The sequence below is a fragment of the Lepisma saccharinum genome, chromosome 2 (assembly GCF_977018435.1).
Source record: "Lepisma saccharinum chromosome 2, izLepSacc3.1, whole genome shotgun sequence".
NCBI classification, from domain to species: Eukaryota; Metazoa; Arthropoda; class Insecta; order Zygentoma; family Lepismatidae; genus Lepisma; species Lepisma saccharinum.
The window spans coordinates 108,437,439-108,457,873 of NC_139230.1; the positions used below are offsets into that span (position 1 = coordinate 108,437,439).

Below are 20,435 nucleotides of genomic sequence, written 5' to 3' on the forward strand. Positions count from 1 at the left end.
TATCTACTGAGGAGTGTGGCCAATAAGGATGTATGACTCCATCTTATGGCAGTATTGGCAAGGTAATTTACTTGTTATGATTTTTACGTAAGTTACACATAATTTAGTTTGAGTAGCAAACCAGTTTTTTAAGCAGATGTAAAAAACTAATTTCCTTTCATAAATTAGTAATATAAAAACTACTTCAATTATATTACATTTCAAACTTTAATTTTCTGACACATTTCAGCACAAAAGCATTATTTTCTGAAGATTGATTGTTTCCACAGACACCTCACATCGTCACCCTCACTAACAGATTTTTCAAAAATAGAACTGTTCTTTAATATATTTTTAAAAATTGAGAAACCTGTATATATAAACATCCTGCACTAGTGGTTTCCACTTGAGACCTACAAAGCAGCAAGAATGGGACTCGATACATTGGCCACGTCTTATACAATGAAAAGGTGTTTGATAGACTGATTTTCTCAGAGAAAAACCACTTCTCAGATGTAAGCTCCGATTTTGTTACTGATATGAAAATCATTTTAAAATATAAAAACAGTTTTCAGTTAATGTGTTTTTGTTATAATTATTGTTACACACAAACATAGCTGTAGAGAGCACGCTAGTTTTAGTTTCAGTAGTTAAACTGAAATGAAATATTGAATCAAACTTGTGCATTCACGGACCGTAGGTAGAGATATATATACGCCAGATGATAACCCCGTCTAGTTGGCTGCACTTCTTGACTCACTTTGACTCTCTTTGCACCGAAGCGTCTAGTTGGTTGCACGGTGCAACACAGAGTCATCTAGTTCATTGATTTCGAGTCAAGTAGTGTATTTGGTATCTGCACTGTCTGCACTACCTTCCGGACCAGTGTATGTATGGCGTATGGTCACGTGGTGCGTGCTAACTAATCAAATTACCATTAAAGCAGCAGACAGGCATTTGTTGAATATTCTGAACTTGAACACCGCTTTCCGTCTAGTTGGTCAAACGTCATTTCCTGGCACCACTCTGACACTGGATAGACCTACATTGCACCGAGTGTAAAAAATGCAGCCAACTACAGAAAACATTCTGTAGTTCTGTAGATGGGGCTGATGTCACCAAGAATGTGTTACGTCACTATCTTGACTTGAAGTGGAAACACATGAAGAGCTTTGCTAACAAATTCTACCCAAAAAATGTGAAAATTCTGTCAGTAAAATTTCCGCATCGCGAATTTAAAATTATCCTGATTGCCGATATTTTTGGCCATCCCTAGTGTGAGTGAACCTGTGCTGGTTAGAACAAGATCTAAGGGAGTCAAGGGATGATCGCCCTTCCACATTACGAGATGCTTAATGCTGGCATGTTCAATTAACACAACAATAAATAGTAATCTTCGATGTACCCGAATGGTATTGGATGCTACAGTTCATAGTGAAATGTGGTTAGCTTAAGGTAGCGGTTTCTGGCACGCAGGCCGCATGCAGCCCACTGGCTTTATTTTAACAGCTTGCTAAAACTTTTAATGAAATATATTAAAACAATGCAATCGAGTGACTGAAACTGACTAGATGTGGCTACGTTGTAGCCCACTGCATTATTCACTGAATCATCGTTGTGGCTGCTTTCCCTCGGAGTGAGTGAACTCCAATGTCTACCTCGGTTCCAATTTCGTTCATGCATTCTAACCGTGTAGAACCACAGTCTTCTCGTTTGATTTGATTTTTGTCATTTAGCATTGAGTTTCTTCCGTTTCTGGCTAATCGCGATGATGAGAATGAATGATGACATGATGAAATTGATGAAGGGACACTTACAAAGAAGATACATGCTCAGACTGTGAATCGAACCCGTACCCCTTGGTTGAGTATCGCGATGACAATTCCTATGAATGAATGGTTAACGTGCTTTTTGTATAAACAAAATAACAGATTTGTTTAATCATGCTTATTTGTTGTGTTGAGGTACCTAACCTCTCTGTGTTAATTACCCATGTTGGTGTGTTGTTTTGTAAAAGTAAAGAGTAAACTGTATGTATTGTGAAAACAGAAACCATGTAATTATTTAAAGCTGCCACTGCCCATGTGAACGTGCCTGGGACAGTGTGGCCCGTCAGTTCCTTATAAAATGTGAAACCGACACAAACATTGGGCATACAGCAGAATATGAATTCACTCACACCACAAAGGAATGTTGGGTTTGTCAATGATGGAGGGGGATAGACGTGAGGTTTTGGCCGCGATTGTGAAAGCTTTAAGATGCCACGAAATACTGGACTTCTAGTAAACCAAATTATAATAAGGGTAGGTGTTTCATATGTAAAATTGCCTCCTCTTTAATTCTAATCACTTTCTTTTTTGCTGTAAAACATACCGTTTTTGAGATGTAAGTTGTCCAAAATTTTCCGGTATTTCCGGAACTCTTTATGAGCAAATGTTTTATATATATATATATATATATATATATATATATATATATATATATATATATATATATACAGGGTGATTCTAAAGGGAGGGTACAAACTAAAACCACAGATACCTCCCATGAAATAGAGACGAAAGTGCCCCTTCCACTTTGCCGAGAGATGCCTCCGTGAGGAGCTAGACAACGCCGAAAACGTGTGAAAATGAACTTCACATCCTGTACAGCCAGTACCAGTGAAGATAGAAAGGCGGAACAAAAGAAGTCAAAAGGAACACCAATGTCGTCCATCCGAAAAACACCAGGCGGCAGCTGCGCAACGCATGCGCATAGGGTTCCACAAAGGAAATAGGAGGGTCCCGCAAGACAAGTGAAGGGAAAGGGTAGCGATCGACAACGGTAGGGACAAAAGAAGCAATGAAGCATGAAGTAACAATTGCACAGCAGCAAACAAACACCATGGCTGAAGCATTGCAGTCGAGAAAAGTAGTGCGGAGTTGCAGAACCACGGGAGGATGACGTAGGACGAAGAAACACACCGAGAATGCAAGGAAAGTGGTCCGTGACACTCGACAGGCAACAGCCGCGTACATGGTTCAGCCATGGTGTTTGTTTGCCGCTGTGCAATTGTTACTTCATGCTTCACTGCTTCTTTTGTCCCTACCGTTGTCGATTGCTACCCTTTCCCTTCACTTGTCTTGCGGGACACTCCTATTTCCTTCGTGGAACCCCATGCGCATGCGTTGCGCAGCTGCCGCCTGGTGTTTTTCGGACGGGCGACATTGGTGTTCCTTTTGACTTCTTTTGTTCCGCCTTTCTATCTTCACTGGTACTGGCTGTACAGCAGTGTGAAGTTCATTTTCACATGTTTTCGGCGTTGTCTAGCTCCTCACGGAGGCATCTCGCAGGGCTTTCTGTGAATATTATGTACATATTCCTTGTATTGCAATTAATTTAATTTTCAACTATATATATCTATATATATCTCGCCTCGAGTAGGTGAATGGCGGACAATTGTGCAGCACATCACTCAAGCGCATGTAACTCCGTGACTGTTGGTTGCACATGGTCTACAAAGATGTCAACGGAAAGTTTAAAGCTTGATGAAAGCCTTTTATATGGGTGTCTTCTCGACATCTGCGATATCGAAGCGTCAAGAATGATAAAGAGAAAAAAATCGACTTTGGTAGTTTCTGTTCGTTTTGTGCGGCCCTGGAAGACAATATGTGTAGTCAAAGATAAAGCTCGCTTATTTCTCTTTCATTGGAGCCCTATTTCAAATCCAAGGGTTTAGCTGCTTGCACGTAACATACATTCCAGTGATAACTTGCGCTTCTCTAGCATTCCAAGTTGTCCACCGCCTGGAATTCCAGGATGCGGAAAGGGCTTCAGGACTGCTGATATGTTGTTTTGACATCAAGTAGAACAGATGTACAAATTTTCAGTTTCACTCTATTTTCGCAAGATTAAAACCTAAATTGACGGTCTGTAAGTATAAATGGAAAGTTAGTCTCATTGGCTGCCCCAGTCGTTACAAAGCTACCAAGGAACACATATTGGTGCAATAGTAGAATCCCTTTTAATTTTATTTTTTATTTTGTAAAAGACATGAGAGTACATAGTTGTGTTTGCCCCATCGTACACTTGTAAATGCATTCTCATCGTCACCCCAGGAGATAGAAAACAACGAAAATAACTGAAGAGAAAGAGAGCGAGTGTCGAGAAGTTTAGACCTATACCGGTACAATCGTTGAGGACACTGCACAACCTAAAAAGACCAATTGTTAATTGTGTGCATTACCTTGTTTTTGCTGATCGCTGGTTAAATTGCATTTTACATACCATATGTAAAATATTCATTGCATATTGAAAAAAAATTGTTTTATAAAAATAAAACCAATCGAACGTAGGCTTAGGGCTGTCCGACCTGTCATGATATCTTGTAACTGCTGTTGGCATACGTGAAGACATTCCTTCCTAGTTTTTTCACTTGCCACTGGATTAATGGTGATCCTATACATTTTATACCCTGAGTCCTTTACCGTTTGGAAGAAGTAAGGTAAATGTCCCTAATTTCGACAATGTGCCTAAATTCGACAGGGTATTTGAAAAATCGTAAAAGATAAGAAAACTATGCAATGCAGAAAATCGTGCATGTATCATGCGACAGTGTACAGGTTTACCCCACGTCGTGAAAAGGGCAGTTGCACCAGATGAGACATAGCAGCAGCGCGGGAGAAATTATGACGGCACTATTTGCTAACTGGGAAAAATCGACTGATTTTTAGTGGATTTCATAAGAAGGTAAATTTTCTACGTAAGGTTTTTATCAGTTTTGTGTTGTTTCAAAACAAATTTCAATACTTTATTATTGTTTTAGAGCTGTTTTCTGAGCTTCCTAATCTGTTGTGGCAGACAAAGGTTGTTCATGTAACAAAATAAGGGGGGTGTCGAACATATGAGCACAAAAATGGATGGTGCACCAAATTTCGACAAGTGTCGAAATTTATTCGAAAATACACAATGTTGGGTTTTGATGTGCATTGAAAGGCATGTTGTTTACCATTCATGAAAATACCAGTTTCATTGCCCTACGGCAATTGCAACATTAATCCGACAGGGGGGGTGTCGAAGTTTGGTGCCGTGCATGTCGAATTTTGGGACATTCCCTGAAATGTCATTTCTGGGCTTTTTGCATACTTTTTCTCTATTGTGTCATTGCTATTTCCATGAAATCACTCGTTCTTCCTGCATCACTTAATGTTAGGGACCTGAACTATACAAAATTGCAATAATAATACCAAAAAATGTCACGTTATAATTAAGTGTTTATATTGGCTTAATGTGATAAACTGAACTAAAACTCCATGCAAATTAAATAGCCGAATGATGAAAATTTTGTCTTGTGTACGATTTTTTAATGTTCTTAATAATCCTGTGAAAATGTTGCAAAATTTGCCTGATTAATGATAAATATTACACAGAACTTAAATTTGGCCTCTTACAGTACACGATTTTCCTTGTTCTACGATTTTGTGAAAAATGTAGGAGTGTGTGGGACAGAATTTTTTGGGTCGGGGTGGGAAACGTTCAAAATTTCCCAAAGTTCTGGAAATCTCAAATTCTACACGTCATTTTCACTTTACGTGATTGTTTTTGCATTTCTGGTACAAAAACGAACAATTTTCGATAAGTTCTAGCCATTTACAATGCAGAAACATTGAGGAACAAAGGATGTACACCGGAGCCGCATGACAATTAATTTACATTAAACTCAGCCTAATTTGTTCCTTACTTTAGCTTCATTTGGCCAAGTCCAAAAAATTTCCAAGAAAGCAAAGAGAAAGACTGCCTGCTGTGATTACATCTCCTTAAATGATCAAATACTATACAAAGGAGGAGGATTGATTTCGTGTTTTAAGTCCACTTTATGCACAGTAAGGCTAATCGGGACTGGACCTACAGCTTAAAGTGGGATCCAAACCACTATGTGCCTGCATCGGGGATCGAACCCGGGACCCCTTGATTACAAGGCGATGACGCTACCACTGCTAACAAAGGAGGAGAAAGAGCATCAAGCAGATGAGACAAAAGAACTAGAGAGCTGAAAAAACTTGCTGCACAGAACTAGAAGACAAAGAGTTTAGGCAAAAAGAGAGAGAAATGGCTTGATGTGAGTGACTCAGAATCTTCAGATGAAAGTGCACTGTCATTGAAAAAAAAGTGATTCTCACTGGCAAGAGGAGGAGTCAGATGAAATGACATTAGAGATTGTCAATGAAAGTGATGTAAAAGGGGATTTCATTTTTGTGGATTTTTTAGGGGGGAAAAGAAATGCATCAAAATTTACTTACCTCTGTGTTGTTCAGGAGATCCTGGAAGATGTAATAAATGTGATTGGACTTAAGAGTGTTGATGTGACCAAGAAGGAATTTGTCACCAATGAAAGTAATGTTTCATTCATATCAGACCCTCAAATTATTGGTCCTGTTGAGTTGCCAGATTTGGTAATGAAGGGGGGAAAGGGTCAGATATGTTTTCAAGAAAAAAAGTAAATGTCTAAGAGTTAGGTCTTTGATTTTGAGGACTCACACCTAATTTCAGACAGAAAGTTGTTTTACATTTGTTTAAAATTTATGTTAATTACTTATTAGTGTTATATATAATGTTATCAATATCACAGATACCAACAGCAATTGTTCCTTAGCATCTAGGCTTGGCTAAGTAAATGTTATAGTTAGTCCTCAAAATTTTTTCCTTGATTTTGATACACCATTGGGAATCACCCTGTAAAACTATGTTTCAAAGTTGTAATATAAACACAATCAACATTTTCAGTGTTTTATTTGCTTTGATGTACCTAGCCTTTGGCATGGTAAGTAATTCATGTTAATATTTTAAATTTTGTTGAGCATAAAAGAGGGGGGTTAACAACAAATCTTTCTTTTTGTTCAGTTCATGCCCTGATAAATCTGTAAATTTAGTTGAATATAATGAAATGCCAATAGGAGGACATGTGCAGTTATTGGTATTATTAACATCTGCATATTTAGTGTCTGATGTTGAGATATAAGGGGGTGTCGAATTTCGGTACACAAACTGTCGAAATTAAGGACAGGGTGTCGAACTTAGGGACATATTGTAGGATTCACTTTTTGATTTTTTAATAATTATGTAACATAACTGTTGGAATGCAAAATACTTTTTGGGTTAAAGTAGAATCTTTAAACTTTCAGACAAAAAAAAATTACTCGCATTTATGAAATACGATAGCCACTACAAGCAATTAACTGTAAAAATTTTCCTTAACCTGTCGAACTTAGGGACGTTTACCTTATGCACACAAAAATTACAAAGCAATTCGAACTTTCAGGATTCATGATTTGAGTGATTTTGTTTATTTTACTTCACTTTTGTGCCTTTTCGTCTAATCGCGAAGATGAGGATGAGTGGCGATACAATGAAATTGATGACGGGACACTCACAAACACCCATGACGAGGTTAGGATTCGAACCCCGAGATCCCTGGCGATGTAGCATGCTGTGCTAACCACTCCGCTACAGAGGCCAGACTTTAAGGGCTCATCCATTACAGTGCGGGGGGGTTTAAACTTTCAAAAAGACACAACACATACGTTCCTGTCGCCAGGAAAGAGATGAGCATGCATGCAATGTTTGTTTCACCCATCCTACTGGTACTATAAATCATGGTTGCAGTTCAGTGTTGCTATGTGAAGGGAAACTTCCCTCAGGGCAGGAGAATTCAGACAAAATTTTAGGTGAAAAAGGATCGAAACTGCAGAGATATTTGAAGATACAGTCATTGCATATTAAAATCAAGCTGAATGGAGGCATAAATTATCAATTTTTCATAATTGCATATTTCAAACTTGTTACTTGGAAAAACTGCATTTTCTTGATAAGATTTTGTGATCGTGTTTTAGTTCTTCCTTGGATAAAGGGAAATTCTTCATAATGAAAAGGGAAATTACACTTTCTACTTTTTGCAACAGTTGTTTGTTTTTAAGTAACTATTTACGGAGTTCCGTGATTAATAATGGAACAATGAAATCCGACTGCTCGTGTTCCCATCATCGCGGTTATCTTAGCTTAAAATGAGTTTTAAGTTTTTGTTTTTGTCCACTTTATGCACAGAAAGGCTAATCGGGACTAGTCTTACAGTTTAAAGCGGTATCCGAACCACCATGTATCGTACTCAGAACCCTTTGATTACAAGGCGACGACATTACCACTGCGGCATCGGAGAGATGTCTTAGCTTAAAAATCAAAAGGTTCCTTGGTAAAGGAAACATTCTCTCTTTCAAGTTTTCATGGCCATGCCTATGTGCACAAAATAAAACTTAAGTGCATAGAAGTTCTTAATGTTTCCTTTTCTCTCTCTAAGCTACTCGTGAAGAAAAATATAAGAACCATTAACATAAATAATCATTTACAATTTTGAGCACACCTTTACATGACAAATTGCATGATATGCTTACAAAATTTCAAGGTTGTTTAAATCAGTTTGATTCAAATTGTGTGATTAACACAAATCAGTGTTTCATGTCACTTTTAAAATAAATGAAATATACAATAATGCATACGTAATTTGTGGATATCAGAATCACTTATGGTGAAAATAGATTAATTTCTAAATCATTCAGTAGTATTTATTGGGCTCTTAGATACTCTTAACATTTTCTAAGGAGGCCACCCCGATGGCGTAGTAATCAAGGGATTCCAGGTTCGATACCTGGTGGTTTGGATTGCACTTTAAACTGTAGGTTCAGTCGCAATTGGCCTTTCGGTGTATAGAAAAGGAAAGTTAAAAATGTACTTACGTATGTGAGTATAGTGCTCTTATTGTAGAACGACGTTTCAGAGATTGACTATCTCTTTCCTCAGGTTCGTATAAAAACTAAGTACTTGGCATAGTACTGCGTCAAAAATGTAATATGAGGATTGTGGTTAAGGGTTGGTTAGGGTACATTTAAAATATTAAGTTTTTGCTATTAGAAGTACGTAAAAACCAAGTCGTTCCCTAATAAAACTTGTACAGTAGACCTATTCACAGGTAAAAAAGTTTAAAAAGTTAAAATTCTAAAAAACCTGCATAAATCACAATGCAACCTGCAGGTTTGGCCTTTCCTACCCAACTGTGCTTATCTATCCACATGAAGGTCAATTCTCAACGAATATTTCCCCTCCCCTTAATTTTCTCGTTTCCCCTTATTACGTCACAAATCCAACGTGAATTCACGTTCCTCTCTTGCAGCTTGCATAACTTCCGGAGTGACGTGGAAACCGATATTGGGTTCAATCTTCCAGGCTTTATCCCATTTTTTGAGGAAATTGATCCACCCTTCTTCCAAATTTCCTTCGTCCCTATTAAGATTACTCTTCCCCCCCCTACAAATACTCGCTGTCTCATACACATTTCTTCCTAATTTCCTCCCCTCTTTTCTGATTACCTCTTTTTTTGCGATTCTATGCCCACTTTCCAAAATATGTTCTGAGAGACCCGTTTTGGGAACTTTTTCCCTTATGTCCTTTTCATGCTCGCTCCATCTTTTACCCATATTTCGGCCCGTCTGTCCTATGTACTCCTTCCCGCATTGGCATTCTATTCGATAAACCCCCTTCTGTTTTTCCGGTATTTCCCTAGTTGTCTTTCCTTTCTTATAATCGGTGAAGTATTTTTCTACATTCTTTGGTGCTTTCATCCCGCAAACGATTCCAAAATCTCTCGTTATTTTTCCGATTTTTTCCGATACGGATTGATGGTAAGGGATGCCAACGTACTTTACCCTCCTATTTTCGATTTTTTCCCCTTCTTTTTGATCCCCTTCTTTCCTAATAATTTTCCGTGCTCTCTCCGCTATCTTATCCATTTCTCTATTTGTGTATCCATTTTTTAATCCTGTTTTTCTTATCCACCGAATTTCGTTGTCTTTTTCTTTTTCATTATTGCATAGTCTACCGGCCCTAATAAAAAAGTTGAGGAATACGTTTTTCTTTGTTATTTCGGGGTGCGCCGATTCCTTGTTAATATATAAGTTCCCCGATAGGGGTTTATGATGTACCCCTGTTCTAATCCTATTCCCTTCTTTCAAGATACTAAGATCCAGGAAATTGATTTTTCCATCGCTTAAGTTTTCCCTAGTGAAGTTTATTCTTTCGTCTTGTTTTTCTAATTCTTCAAAAACCTTGTTCAGTGCTACCCCCTTTCCTATAATCAAGATATCATCAACGTATCTCCCATAATATTTAATACCCATTCCTGTTTTTTCCAAAGCTGCCTTCTCAATGAAGTGCATAAAAATGCTCGCTACTATACCCGAAATGGGGTTTCCCATCGCCAAGCCTTCTTTTTGTCTATAAATACTGTCATTGACATAGAAAAAGTTATATTCCGTTACAAGGTTATACCATCGTACATATTCCCAAGCAGTTAGGATGTCTATTCCTTTTTCTAACAGCCACCTTAGTAAACAATCTCCCGCCCGCCCCCTCGGTACACTTGGGTATAAGTTAACAACATCAAAACTACTTATTGTATCCTCGTCATCAATTTCCAGATTTTCTATACATTCTTTAACTTCTACGGCATTCCTAACGCTATATTGGGTGTTCTCATTTACCTTCCTTATTCTTTTTACCAGCAATTTTGCTAGCCCATATCCAGGATGTTCGTATGTTGGTATAATAGGTCTAAGTGGTATGCCTTGTTTGTGTGTCTTAGGTATTCCAAAAGCAATTGGTATGTTGCCAACTTTAATTTCCTTAATAACAAGGGGCAGAAATTTGCAATAGGGGTAGAGAAACTTGAAAAAGAGGAATTCATAATAGCAGCAGAAACGATCGTAACAACTATTGACGAAAGGGAGGATAAAACTGAGGTTAGACAAAGGATACGTAATATTGTAGAACAACACTTGCAAAAAGAAATTAAAAAGGAAACGAACATGAAAGGGGGAGATAGAACATGGAAAGAGAAAGTAAACGAAAACCTAAGACGCGATTTAAAAAATGTAAGAAAATGGGTGAAGGCGAATAACGTATTTCTAATTAGGTCTGATAAAGAAAACAAGATGGTTATCATGGACAGAGAGGAATATCACCAAAAATTAGAAGATAGCTTTAAAGGTAACGATTTTGAGAAAATAGAGAAAGACCCTATTAATAAGATTAGAAGAGAGATCAAAAAAGGGGTAGAGACAAGCATTACATTGGGCACAAGCGAAAAGAAAATCCTTATTAAGGAAATTAAAGTTGGCAACATACCAATTGCTTTTGGAATACCTAAGACACACAAACAAGGCATACCACTTAGACCTATTATACCAACATACGAACATCCTGGATATGGGCTAGCAAAATTGCTGGTAAAAAGAATAAGGAAGGTAAATGAGAACACCCAATATAGCGTTAGGAATGCCGTAGAAGTTAAAGAATGTATAGAAAATCTGGAAATTGATGACGAGGATACAATAAGTAGTTTTGATGTTGTTAACTTATACCCAAGTGTACCGAGGGGGCGGGCGGGAGATTGTTTACTAAGGTGGCTGTTAGAAAAAGGAATAGACATCCTAACTGCTTGGGAATATGTACGATGGTATAACCTTGTAACGGAATATAACTTTTTCTATGTCAATGACAGTATTTATAGACAAAAAGAAGGCTTGGCGATGGGAAACCCCATTTCGGGTATAGTAGCGAGCATTTTTATGCACTTCATTGAGAAGGCAGCTTTGGAAAAAACAGGAATGGGTATTAAATATTATGGGAGATACGTTGATGATATCTTGATTATAGGAAAGGGGGTAGCACTGAACAAGGTTTTTGAAGAATTAGAAAAACAAGACGAAAGAATAAACTTCACTAGGGAAAACTTAAGCGATGGAAAAATCAATTTCCTGGATCTTAGTATCTTGAAAGAAGGGAATAGGATTAGAACAGGGGTACATCATAAACCCCTATCGGGGAACTTATATATTAACAAGGAATCGGCGCACCCCGAAATAACAAAGAAAAACGTATTCCTCAACTTTTTTATTAGGGCCGGTAGACTATGCAATAATGAAAAAGAAAAAGACAACGAAATTCGGTGGATAAGAAAAACAGGATTAAAAAATGGATACACAAATAGAGAAATGGATAAGATAGCGGAGAGAGCACGGAAAATTATTAGGAAAGAAGGGGATCAAAAAGAAGGGGAAAAAATCGAAAATAGGAGGGTAAAGTACGTTGGCATCCCTTACCATCAATCCGTATCGGAAAAAATCGGAAAAATAACGAGAGATTTTGGAATCGTTTGCGGGATGAAAGCACCAAAGAATGTAGAAAAATACTTCACCGATTATAAGAAAGGAAAGACAACTAGGGAAATACCGGAAAAACAGAAGGGGGTTTATCGAATAGAATGCCAATGCGGGAAGGAGTACATAGGACAGACGGGCCGAAATATGGGTAAAAGATGGAGCGAGCATGAAAAGGACATAAGGGAAAAAGTTCCCAAAACGGGTCTCTCAGAACATATTTTGGAAAGTGGGCATAGAATCGCAAAAAAAGAGGTAATCAGAAAAGAGGGGAGGAAATTAGGAAGAAATGTGTATGAGACAGCGAGTATTTGTAGGGGGGGGAAGAGTAATCTTAATAGGGACGAAGGAAATTTGGAAGAAGGGTGGATCAATTTCCTCAAAAAATGGGATAAAGCCTGGAAGATTGAACCCAATATCGGTTTCCACGTCACTCCGGAAGTTATGCAAGCTGCAAGAGAGGAACGTGAATTCACGTTGGATTTGTGACGTAATAAGGGGAAACGAGAAAATTAAGGGGAGGGGAAATATTCGTTGAGAATTGACCTTCATGTGGATAGATAAGCACAGTTGGGTAGGAAAGGCCAAACCTGCAGGTTGCATTGTGATTTATGCAGGTTTTTTAGAATTTTAACTTTTTAAACTTTTTTACCTGTGAATAGGTCTACTGTACAAGTTTTATTAGGGAACGACTTGGTTTTTACGTACTTCTAATAGCAAAAACTTAATATTTTAAATGTACCCTAACCAACCCTTAACCACAATCCTCATATTACATTTTTGACGCAGTACTATGCCAAGTACTTAGTTTTTATACGAACCTGAGGAAAGAGATAGTCAATCTCTGAAACGTCGTTCTACAATAAGAGCACTATACTCACATACGTAAGTACATTTTTAACTTTCCTTTTCTATATTCTGGATTTGTGAGTAACACGCGACAAACCTATAAAATGCTACTTTCGGTGTATAAAGTCGGCTTAAAAAACAAACTGAAACAAAGAAACCATTTTCAAAGAAAAATTAAAGGAACAAATTATATGTACTCATGGAGTGAAACTCGTAAGTTATGGATGCAGCACTAGGCCCATCCCTCCCCTGCCTTCCCAACAGATGCACGAAATCAGCTTAAATGTGAACTGCTTGTCGTCGCAAAGCATTTTTACACGAAACGTCCTCTCTTTAATTCTCACACTGATCATAACTGCCATATTGATGCTAAACTTTGTCACATCTTTTGCACTACTCAAATACTCTGGATTTTCAGATATTGCATGACATGGAAAAACGCAAACATTAGCACCACACTGTAGTGACAACTGATTTATAAATTCCTGACACAGGCAGGCGTCCTTTGTAACTAAATTTCTGGGAGACATTAGTTGCCACACAACAATCGTAAGATAACCCCCAACCTTAGTGTTATTGGAGAGTTTGGCGGGTTGTTTCCATCGCGGCTTTTCACCTTTGATCAAAACCTTGCTGCCTAATTTGAAGCGGTGTTTGTTTTTCGTTATGGGTACTTCAGTGGCGCAAACTTCGTCTGTGGGCTGCATAGGCGTGCACAGACCCTCCGATTAGGGGGGGGGGCGGGAGGCAAAGCCTTGATGAAAATCCAGTCTGGGATTCCATATCAAGGGTCCATACCCAGTTTTTTGGGGGTGGGGGAGATCCGAAAATGTGGAACCAAGAGAAAGGACGAAAATGCTGTTGCATTAGTTGAGTTAGGTTATTTTACGTCACTTCTCTGCCACTTTTAGCTATCGTGTAATCATAACGATGAGAATGAGTGATATGATGAAATTGATGAAAAACACTCACAAAGGACACCCATGTCCAGGCCGGGATTCGAACCTGGCATCAGAGCATGATATGCTAGCCACTCTGCCACGGTGGTCAGCAAAATACTGTTGAAGTATTATATGTGACCAGCAATGCTATGGTGGTATTACAAGGAGCTAAATAATTGTAGAGTTGAAATTATGATCCAAAGTAACGGAAAAAATTCAATTCATCGATAAACACCCACCCCCTCCCCCAACCTGACAATCAGCAACACAGTCGCTCACATACAAAGTCTGTCACACAGCACACAGCTGGGTGCTTATTTCTGCACTCAATTCTCAGAAGTATTTTAATAGTACTTTCCTCCGCAAATTGTGTTTTAAATTTTCCTTTAATTTTTTTATACCAGCACCATTGAACCACCATGATAATTCAAGGTTTAGATAATAATATATTTATAAATTAAATGATGCGTATTAGCAATGATTCTTCTAGTAAAAAAAATGTATAATTCTGAGTTAACCAAAATAACATGTTTGCATCTTCGCAACACTACTGCAGTTAAAAGGAAAGTCGAGACACTGATGGAGATGACTGGCCGAATCAAAAAAAAATTTACGACCCTTCTTTAACTAAACCACAGGTTTGAAAATTAAAGGCACATATTTTTACATACATATTTACAAATATTGGATAAAGTAAACATTGGTCGTCCAAGATTAGAATGAACTTCTGCCGTCTTAGGAGAATATCCTATACTACAACGTTAGTCTTCTTACAATTGGTAGAAGATTTAAACACCTCCACTGTGTCACTGACACAAACCTGTGCGTCAAAATGTTTCTCAACGTAAGGCAAGAACAGATAAACAGGTTTCTGATATTGCGCCATCTTAGACCACACCCTTTCACACGAAAAACTTTGTCACAGGAAAAACATAAAGTATCTTCAGCAGTGGCGGTCATGGACATCAGCAGGGAGGAGTAAGCAAGGTATTTTTTTCCAGGGGGCAAAGGAGGCATATTTTACCCCAAAATAGTGATACCCCTCAAAAAATACTGCTTCAGTCTGAAATTATCATGTTCCTTCAATGCCCTTATAATAATTAACAAAAAATAGTTGTCTGAAATGAAATTATGTGTGAAATATATATATAATTTTAGGTGGACATTAATTTTACAGTGGGCGTGGCCTTCCTTGCTCCCCCTTCCGGACGTCCCTAGTGGTGGTGATTGGATGTCAAAACTTGGGGAGCAAGGAAAGTTTACTTTCTCTTAGCAGACAAGGCTTAGCTCCAAGAGGCAATGTTGCGGGTGCAAAAAGTAGAGAGGCAACTGCCCCCTTGCCCACTTATCGTTGCCACTGATCTGCAGAATTTTAGAAAAAAAATGTACATGTCGCATTTGCGGTAGTATCAGAGTCATTCAACCACTTAAGTATGAGGGAGTGCTAATAACAATAAATTTTCCGGAATGTTAATGACAAAAATTTGTTAGAGAATAAAATGGGAATGTCCAATTACATAGTAAATAATGTATCCTCTACATAGTTGCTTGGAAGTCTCATTGACATGAACATACTTCATTTTTCTTTAATAGTATAATATTGTCTAATATTGTCGATATGATTCCTCTACACTAAATTTCTAATCGGCAGTATTAAGGGGAGCAACGGCCCCTCCCCCTTTCTCCCCATGCACACGCCTATGGTGGGCTGTAATCTTGAGATTTGTTGTACAAATTTATACAACACATAACTAAGGCCTGGGACTTTACGTTATAACAAATTTTTCATTTGGCATCGAATTGAATACCTATCTACAATTATCTGATGAAAATCAGCTGAAATAGACAAACTTTACAAGGCATATTTTAACATATTTTATCAATTTCGCGTTTTTACAACATATTTCTTAAATTTTCTCATAATGTGACATACGTATCTCTGTATAATTTCGTAATTGTCTTGCACAAAATCGGTTATTTTATAATTTATTCTTTATACCTTTAAAGCAATGGATAGTTTATATTATCGATGGCAGTATAATGAAATTAAAAGAAGATGTGGTCTTTTTTTGCCAACTAATATATTAAAATAATACTCACGCCAGATTTTTTTATCCTGCGACAATTGATAGCCGTGCGAACATACCATGCACAAGACTCACAGTAAACAATAACAAGTGTAAATTGTTCTCGTTTCTTTACTTTTTTTCACTTCTCACAACAATCAGTCAAAAGTAAAAATAGCATTCTGTACATTACAGCCCCTACTCTATCGACAATTGAGTACACAAGTTTCAAGATCACTTGTCGTTTGAGCCAGTGTGTATACTCTGTCCCTGCTTAGAATAATTGCAGTGAACCTCACGATATTTCCTATATTTTCCCACTACATTCTTCAGTTAAAGGAATTCTGACGTCATTTAATACCCCACACTAATCCATCTTTCCTGGAAGATAACGACTTTACGTATAATAAGAAATTTGAAAGTATTGTTGTGCATATAGCTATTTAGCTTTACAGGGAATATTTCTGCACTTTCTGACATTTTAAATTTTTATGACATATTTCTAATCTTGTGTGATATGTTTCAATTTTTATAACATAATTACATATATATTTTACACAGTGGTGCAACCATGGGGGGGGGGGGGGGCAGGGTCGACGGAAGTCAATCTAGGGGGCAAACATTAACGGCCAAGGGCATAATTACATACATACATATTTTACACAGTGGCGCAACCATAGGGGGGGCATAGAGGAGAATTGCCCCCTTTGATTTCAAATTTATGCAAATAAAAGTACATTTCGTCTCGGTATTAGAAGGTTAAGAGCCATAGCTAGGTGGCGGCGAGAGACGCCCATGGTTGCCGAATTATCTAAATGAAGTTGTGAAAGATAGAATGTCTTGGTGCCCCGTGATATTATTTGCACCCTATTAGGGGCAAATATGGGGAGCAAGGGGGGGGGGCAAACATCGACGGCCAAAGGCACCTGCAGGGTGTGCACAGAAAAGCAATTGCCCCCTTTATTTTCAATTCTTATGCATATCAAAATACATTTCGCTAAATTGTCTAGCTCGCTTCGCTCACAAAGCCTGCTTATCTCTGTATCGTGAGGTTCAGAGCCATAACTAGAGGTCGGTGGGAGTCGACCATGGATGCCGAGCGATCTTAATGAAAATAGTTGAATAAGAGAGAATGCCATGGCATCCATTGAAATGATTTGTGCTCAATTAAATCAATATTGTTTTCAATTGCAAAAATTGGATGTAAAAATTTTCTTACTCGCTTCGCTCGCAATGTGATTCTTTTCTGTAATGTGATGTATTTAAATAATATGTGTTGTATATGTATTGAATAAACTTTGAATCCATACACAATTAATTTTAGCATGTTGCATATGTATTTTCCTATTTTATGTCGCTGAATGTTGCATATGTGTGAAACATATGTTGTAAATGAAAGTTATACATGTACAAAAAGAACTATCTTCGGAATGCATTTATCATTCATTTTCTGCCATTCAAAAATACAGTTTGTGTCCTTGTTTTCCATTATTAGCTAATGTGAAATTGACTGTGTTGAAAAAATATTTCAAATAATTTGTTCCAAACAAATGCTTTAGTACCAACTTCTACCCCCTCTTTGCATAATTTATGAGGATAATAACGTCTTTGGTACTACTACTACCACCACCACTAGTAATAATGATAATAGTAATATTAGTAATAATAATACCATTATTGTTGTTGTTGTCATTTTTTTGGTACGTTTATCCTGGTACTTGCCCCCCAGACAAAAATTCGTGGTTCTGCCTCTGATTTTACAGTTTCATAGGACATAAAGTCTCGGTCCCTACACATAACACATGCTCTAAGCTTTAGTTCTCTCTTATTTTTATGATGACAATATGACCACGAACAGTGTTAATAATATAGAACACTGATAAGTATCAAACTGAAAATCTAATAGATGGTTATGTGCAGTAATTAAGTTGTGAGAATTCTTTAAGGGTATGCTGTAATTATGAAAATCTTTGTTTTGTTAAAAGCTGGGACTTTATTTCTAAAATATAATAACAATACGAGACAATTGTTGGGTGGTCTTGAGCTCCTCAGTTGGCGTCACTGAGATACATCGTATCTGGGCAATTCCATCGAAAATTTTTCACCTAACGTTATTTCATGTTCTTATTATGTACGTGCAACACTCCAGTACAATCACATTTTCATACAAGTACGTTCATAAGGAAATAAAATCAGCTACTCAAAATTCATGGTTATGTAGTAAAGTCCTGGAAATTATAAAAACTTTTTTTTTCATCTATCCTTTCATATTTTCTGCTACCCGGCAGTTACCTCAAAGAGACTGGGGTCATCTATGTATCATCTATCACAATGCTCTTCTTCTACTCATTTACACATTGTTTCCCAATTCCATCTACAAAAATCATGCTTTTAATCTTCTAGTATCAGTACTGTGCCAAAGCAGGTGTTGGTGGGGCCATACCCCTCATTCCTTTGGCATAGCATTCCTTTAAAATGAAGGCATAAGCCTCCCTCATAAAAATCCTTGATATACCACTGTATGGGGTACAGAAAAGGTTTGACAAACAAACCATGAATTGCTTTAAACAAAATGCGGGGGGGGTTATCGAGATACATGTACATTTGATTCCAAAGTGAAGTGATTTACAAAAGTCAGAAACACGTATATTGCTGGGTGGTTTATGCTTGATTGTTGTAATTGATATTCTTCTGAGTTACTGTTTCCCATTTTAGCTTAACAGCGATGATTGGATGGGATTTATGATGAGGAATGCCGGAATTCGTACTAGACTTTTGTGTAATGGGTCATGAGTTGATTACTGAAAATACTTGTCCACCAGAAGTGGTAAATCTACTATTGGAAAAGTTGACGTGTCTTCATAAAAATAAATTCACAGTACCATTTATACACGATTTGCATGTTATGAACCAAGTGAGTTATGGACAAATAATGATTGCCTAATTAAATCACAGCTTAATCTTATGTACCTGTGGTGGACAAATCGGGAGGGTGTTACGCTGCCACGCGGTGAACACAAATTTGATTTCCAAGGTGGACGATCTCCAAGTCAATGTTTGAGTCCGCTATATGCTCAAATAGATTATTCGAGACGAGGTAACAGTTTAAAGTGCTAATCCAACCACTGTGTGCCTCCATGGAGTAACGAGATGTATTTGTTCTGCTTGCAAGTTGTTAACCCGACAGGATGCACGCTGTGTAATTTTAATTGTTTTAATGCTTGTGATTAGTAATGCCTTTATTAATTTATTTTATTTTATTAACTTTGAACATTTGAATGGAATCACACACTTACTAAAAACGAGAAAAAACAACATGTTGAAATACCAAACTGAAATGTGTGAGCACGCATTGGGTTAAATTTATCCAGGCAGTTTCTAAGACCCTGCAAGCGGAACTAATGAACTAACTCAATGGGCCATATTATCAGTTATGTTACTGGCAGACTGCTGAACTTCGCACGCTTCTTCTCCTTATGATATACCATTCAAGCTGGATCGCAAGGCAGGCCCTGCTTTAGGGCGGTGCGAACGGTGCTGCCGCACCAAGACACTATAGCTGTGGTGGTGCCAAGTTGTGTTCATGTCAGATGAGATTAATTTGAATGTTGTGTTGCCTTTGCACTAAAACAATTCTTTCTGATATATTTCGTGATATGACGGAATACTTCCTAATTTTGTATGTCATATTTGTAGGAGACAAATTCAAGGGGCTGATGGGATTGCAGGGTCCCCAAATCCATGAACAAAAAAATAAAAAATTGGGAAATGTTTGAGAGATCTTAAAAATGTTTTTGCTCACTCCACTCGCAATACAAATGTTTCCAAAAAGAAAATTTGGCCACCCTAGTATGTACAAAATAAAATTGGTATCTTGTTCTGAACAACTGTGTCAAATCTTCTCCTCTGATTTCATGTCGCGTGCCGCCTCTGTTGTCTTTTCTGTGCCACCTCCGCGCAGCACTCCCCTTTCTCGCAACCGACTGCAGCCACGTCCGCCTATCCTGTTCCGTATTTGTGTTTTTGTGTGACATTGTTGTAGCTTTATTACATACAAATCTACTGTATTTTATGAAGATTAGTACGTATAACACAGAATTACCTATGGCTATAATGCATTATGTACAAATAAAGATTAATTAACACGTTTTTAAATTATATTTTGGTGGAGCCTACAGTAACTTATGCAGAACGGAGTTACCTATAAAGCAGTCTCAACTGTATTTGGGCCTCCCCGATGGCGCAGTGGTAGCATCGTCGCCTTGTAATCAAGGGGTCCCGGGTTCGATACCAAGTGGAGGCACACAGTGGTTCAGATTCCACTTTAAACTGTAGGTCCAGTCCTGATTATCCTTACG

The 20,435-nt window shown here is 37.7% G+C and overlaps 1 protein-coding gene across 1 annotated transcript in view; it reads right to left on the minus strand.

Moving 5' to 3' along the window:
- Positions 1 to 20,435, minus strand: part of LOC145984107 (KICSTOR complex protein SZT2-like) — a 324,200-nt gene that overhangs the window by 86,930 nt on the left and 216,835 nt on the right. The gene's annotated exons all lie outside the window — the stretch shown is intronic.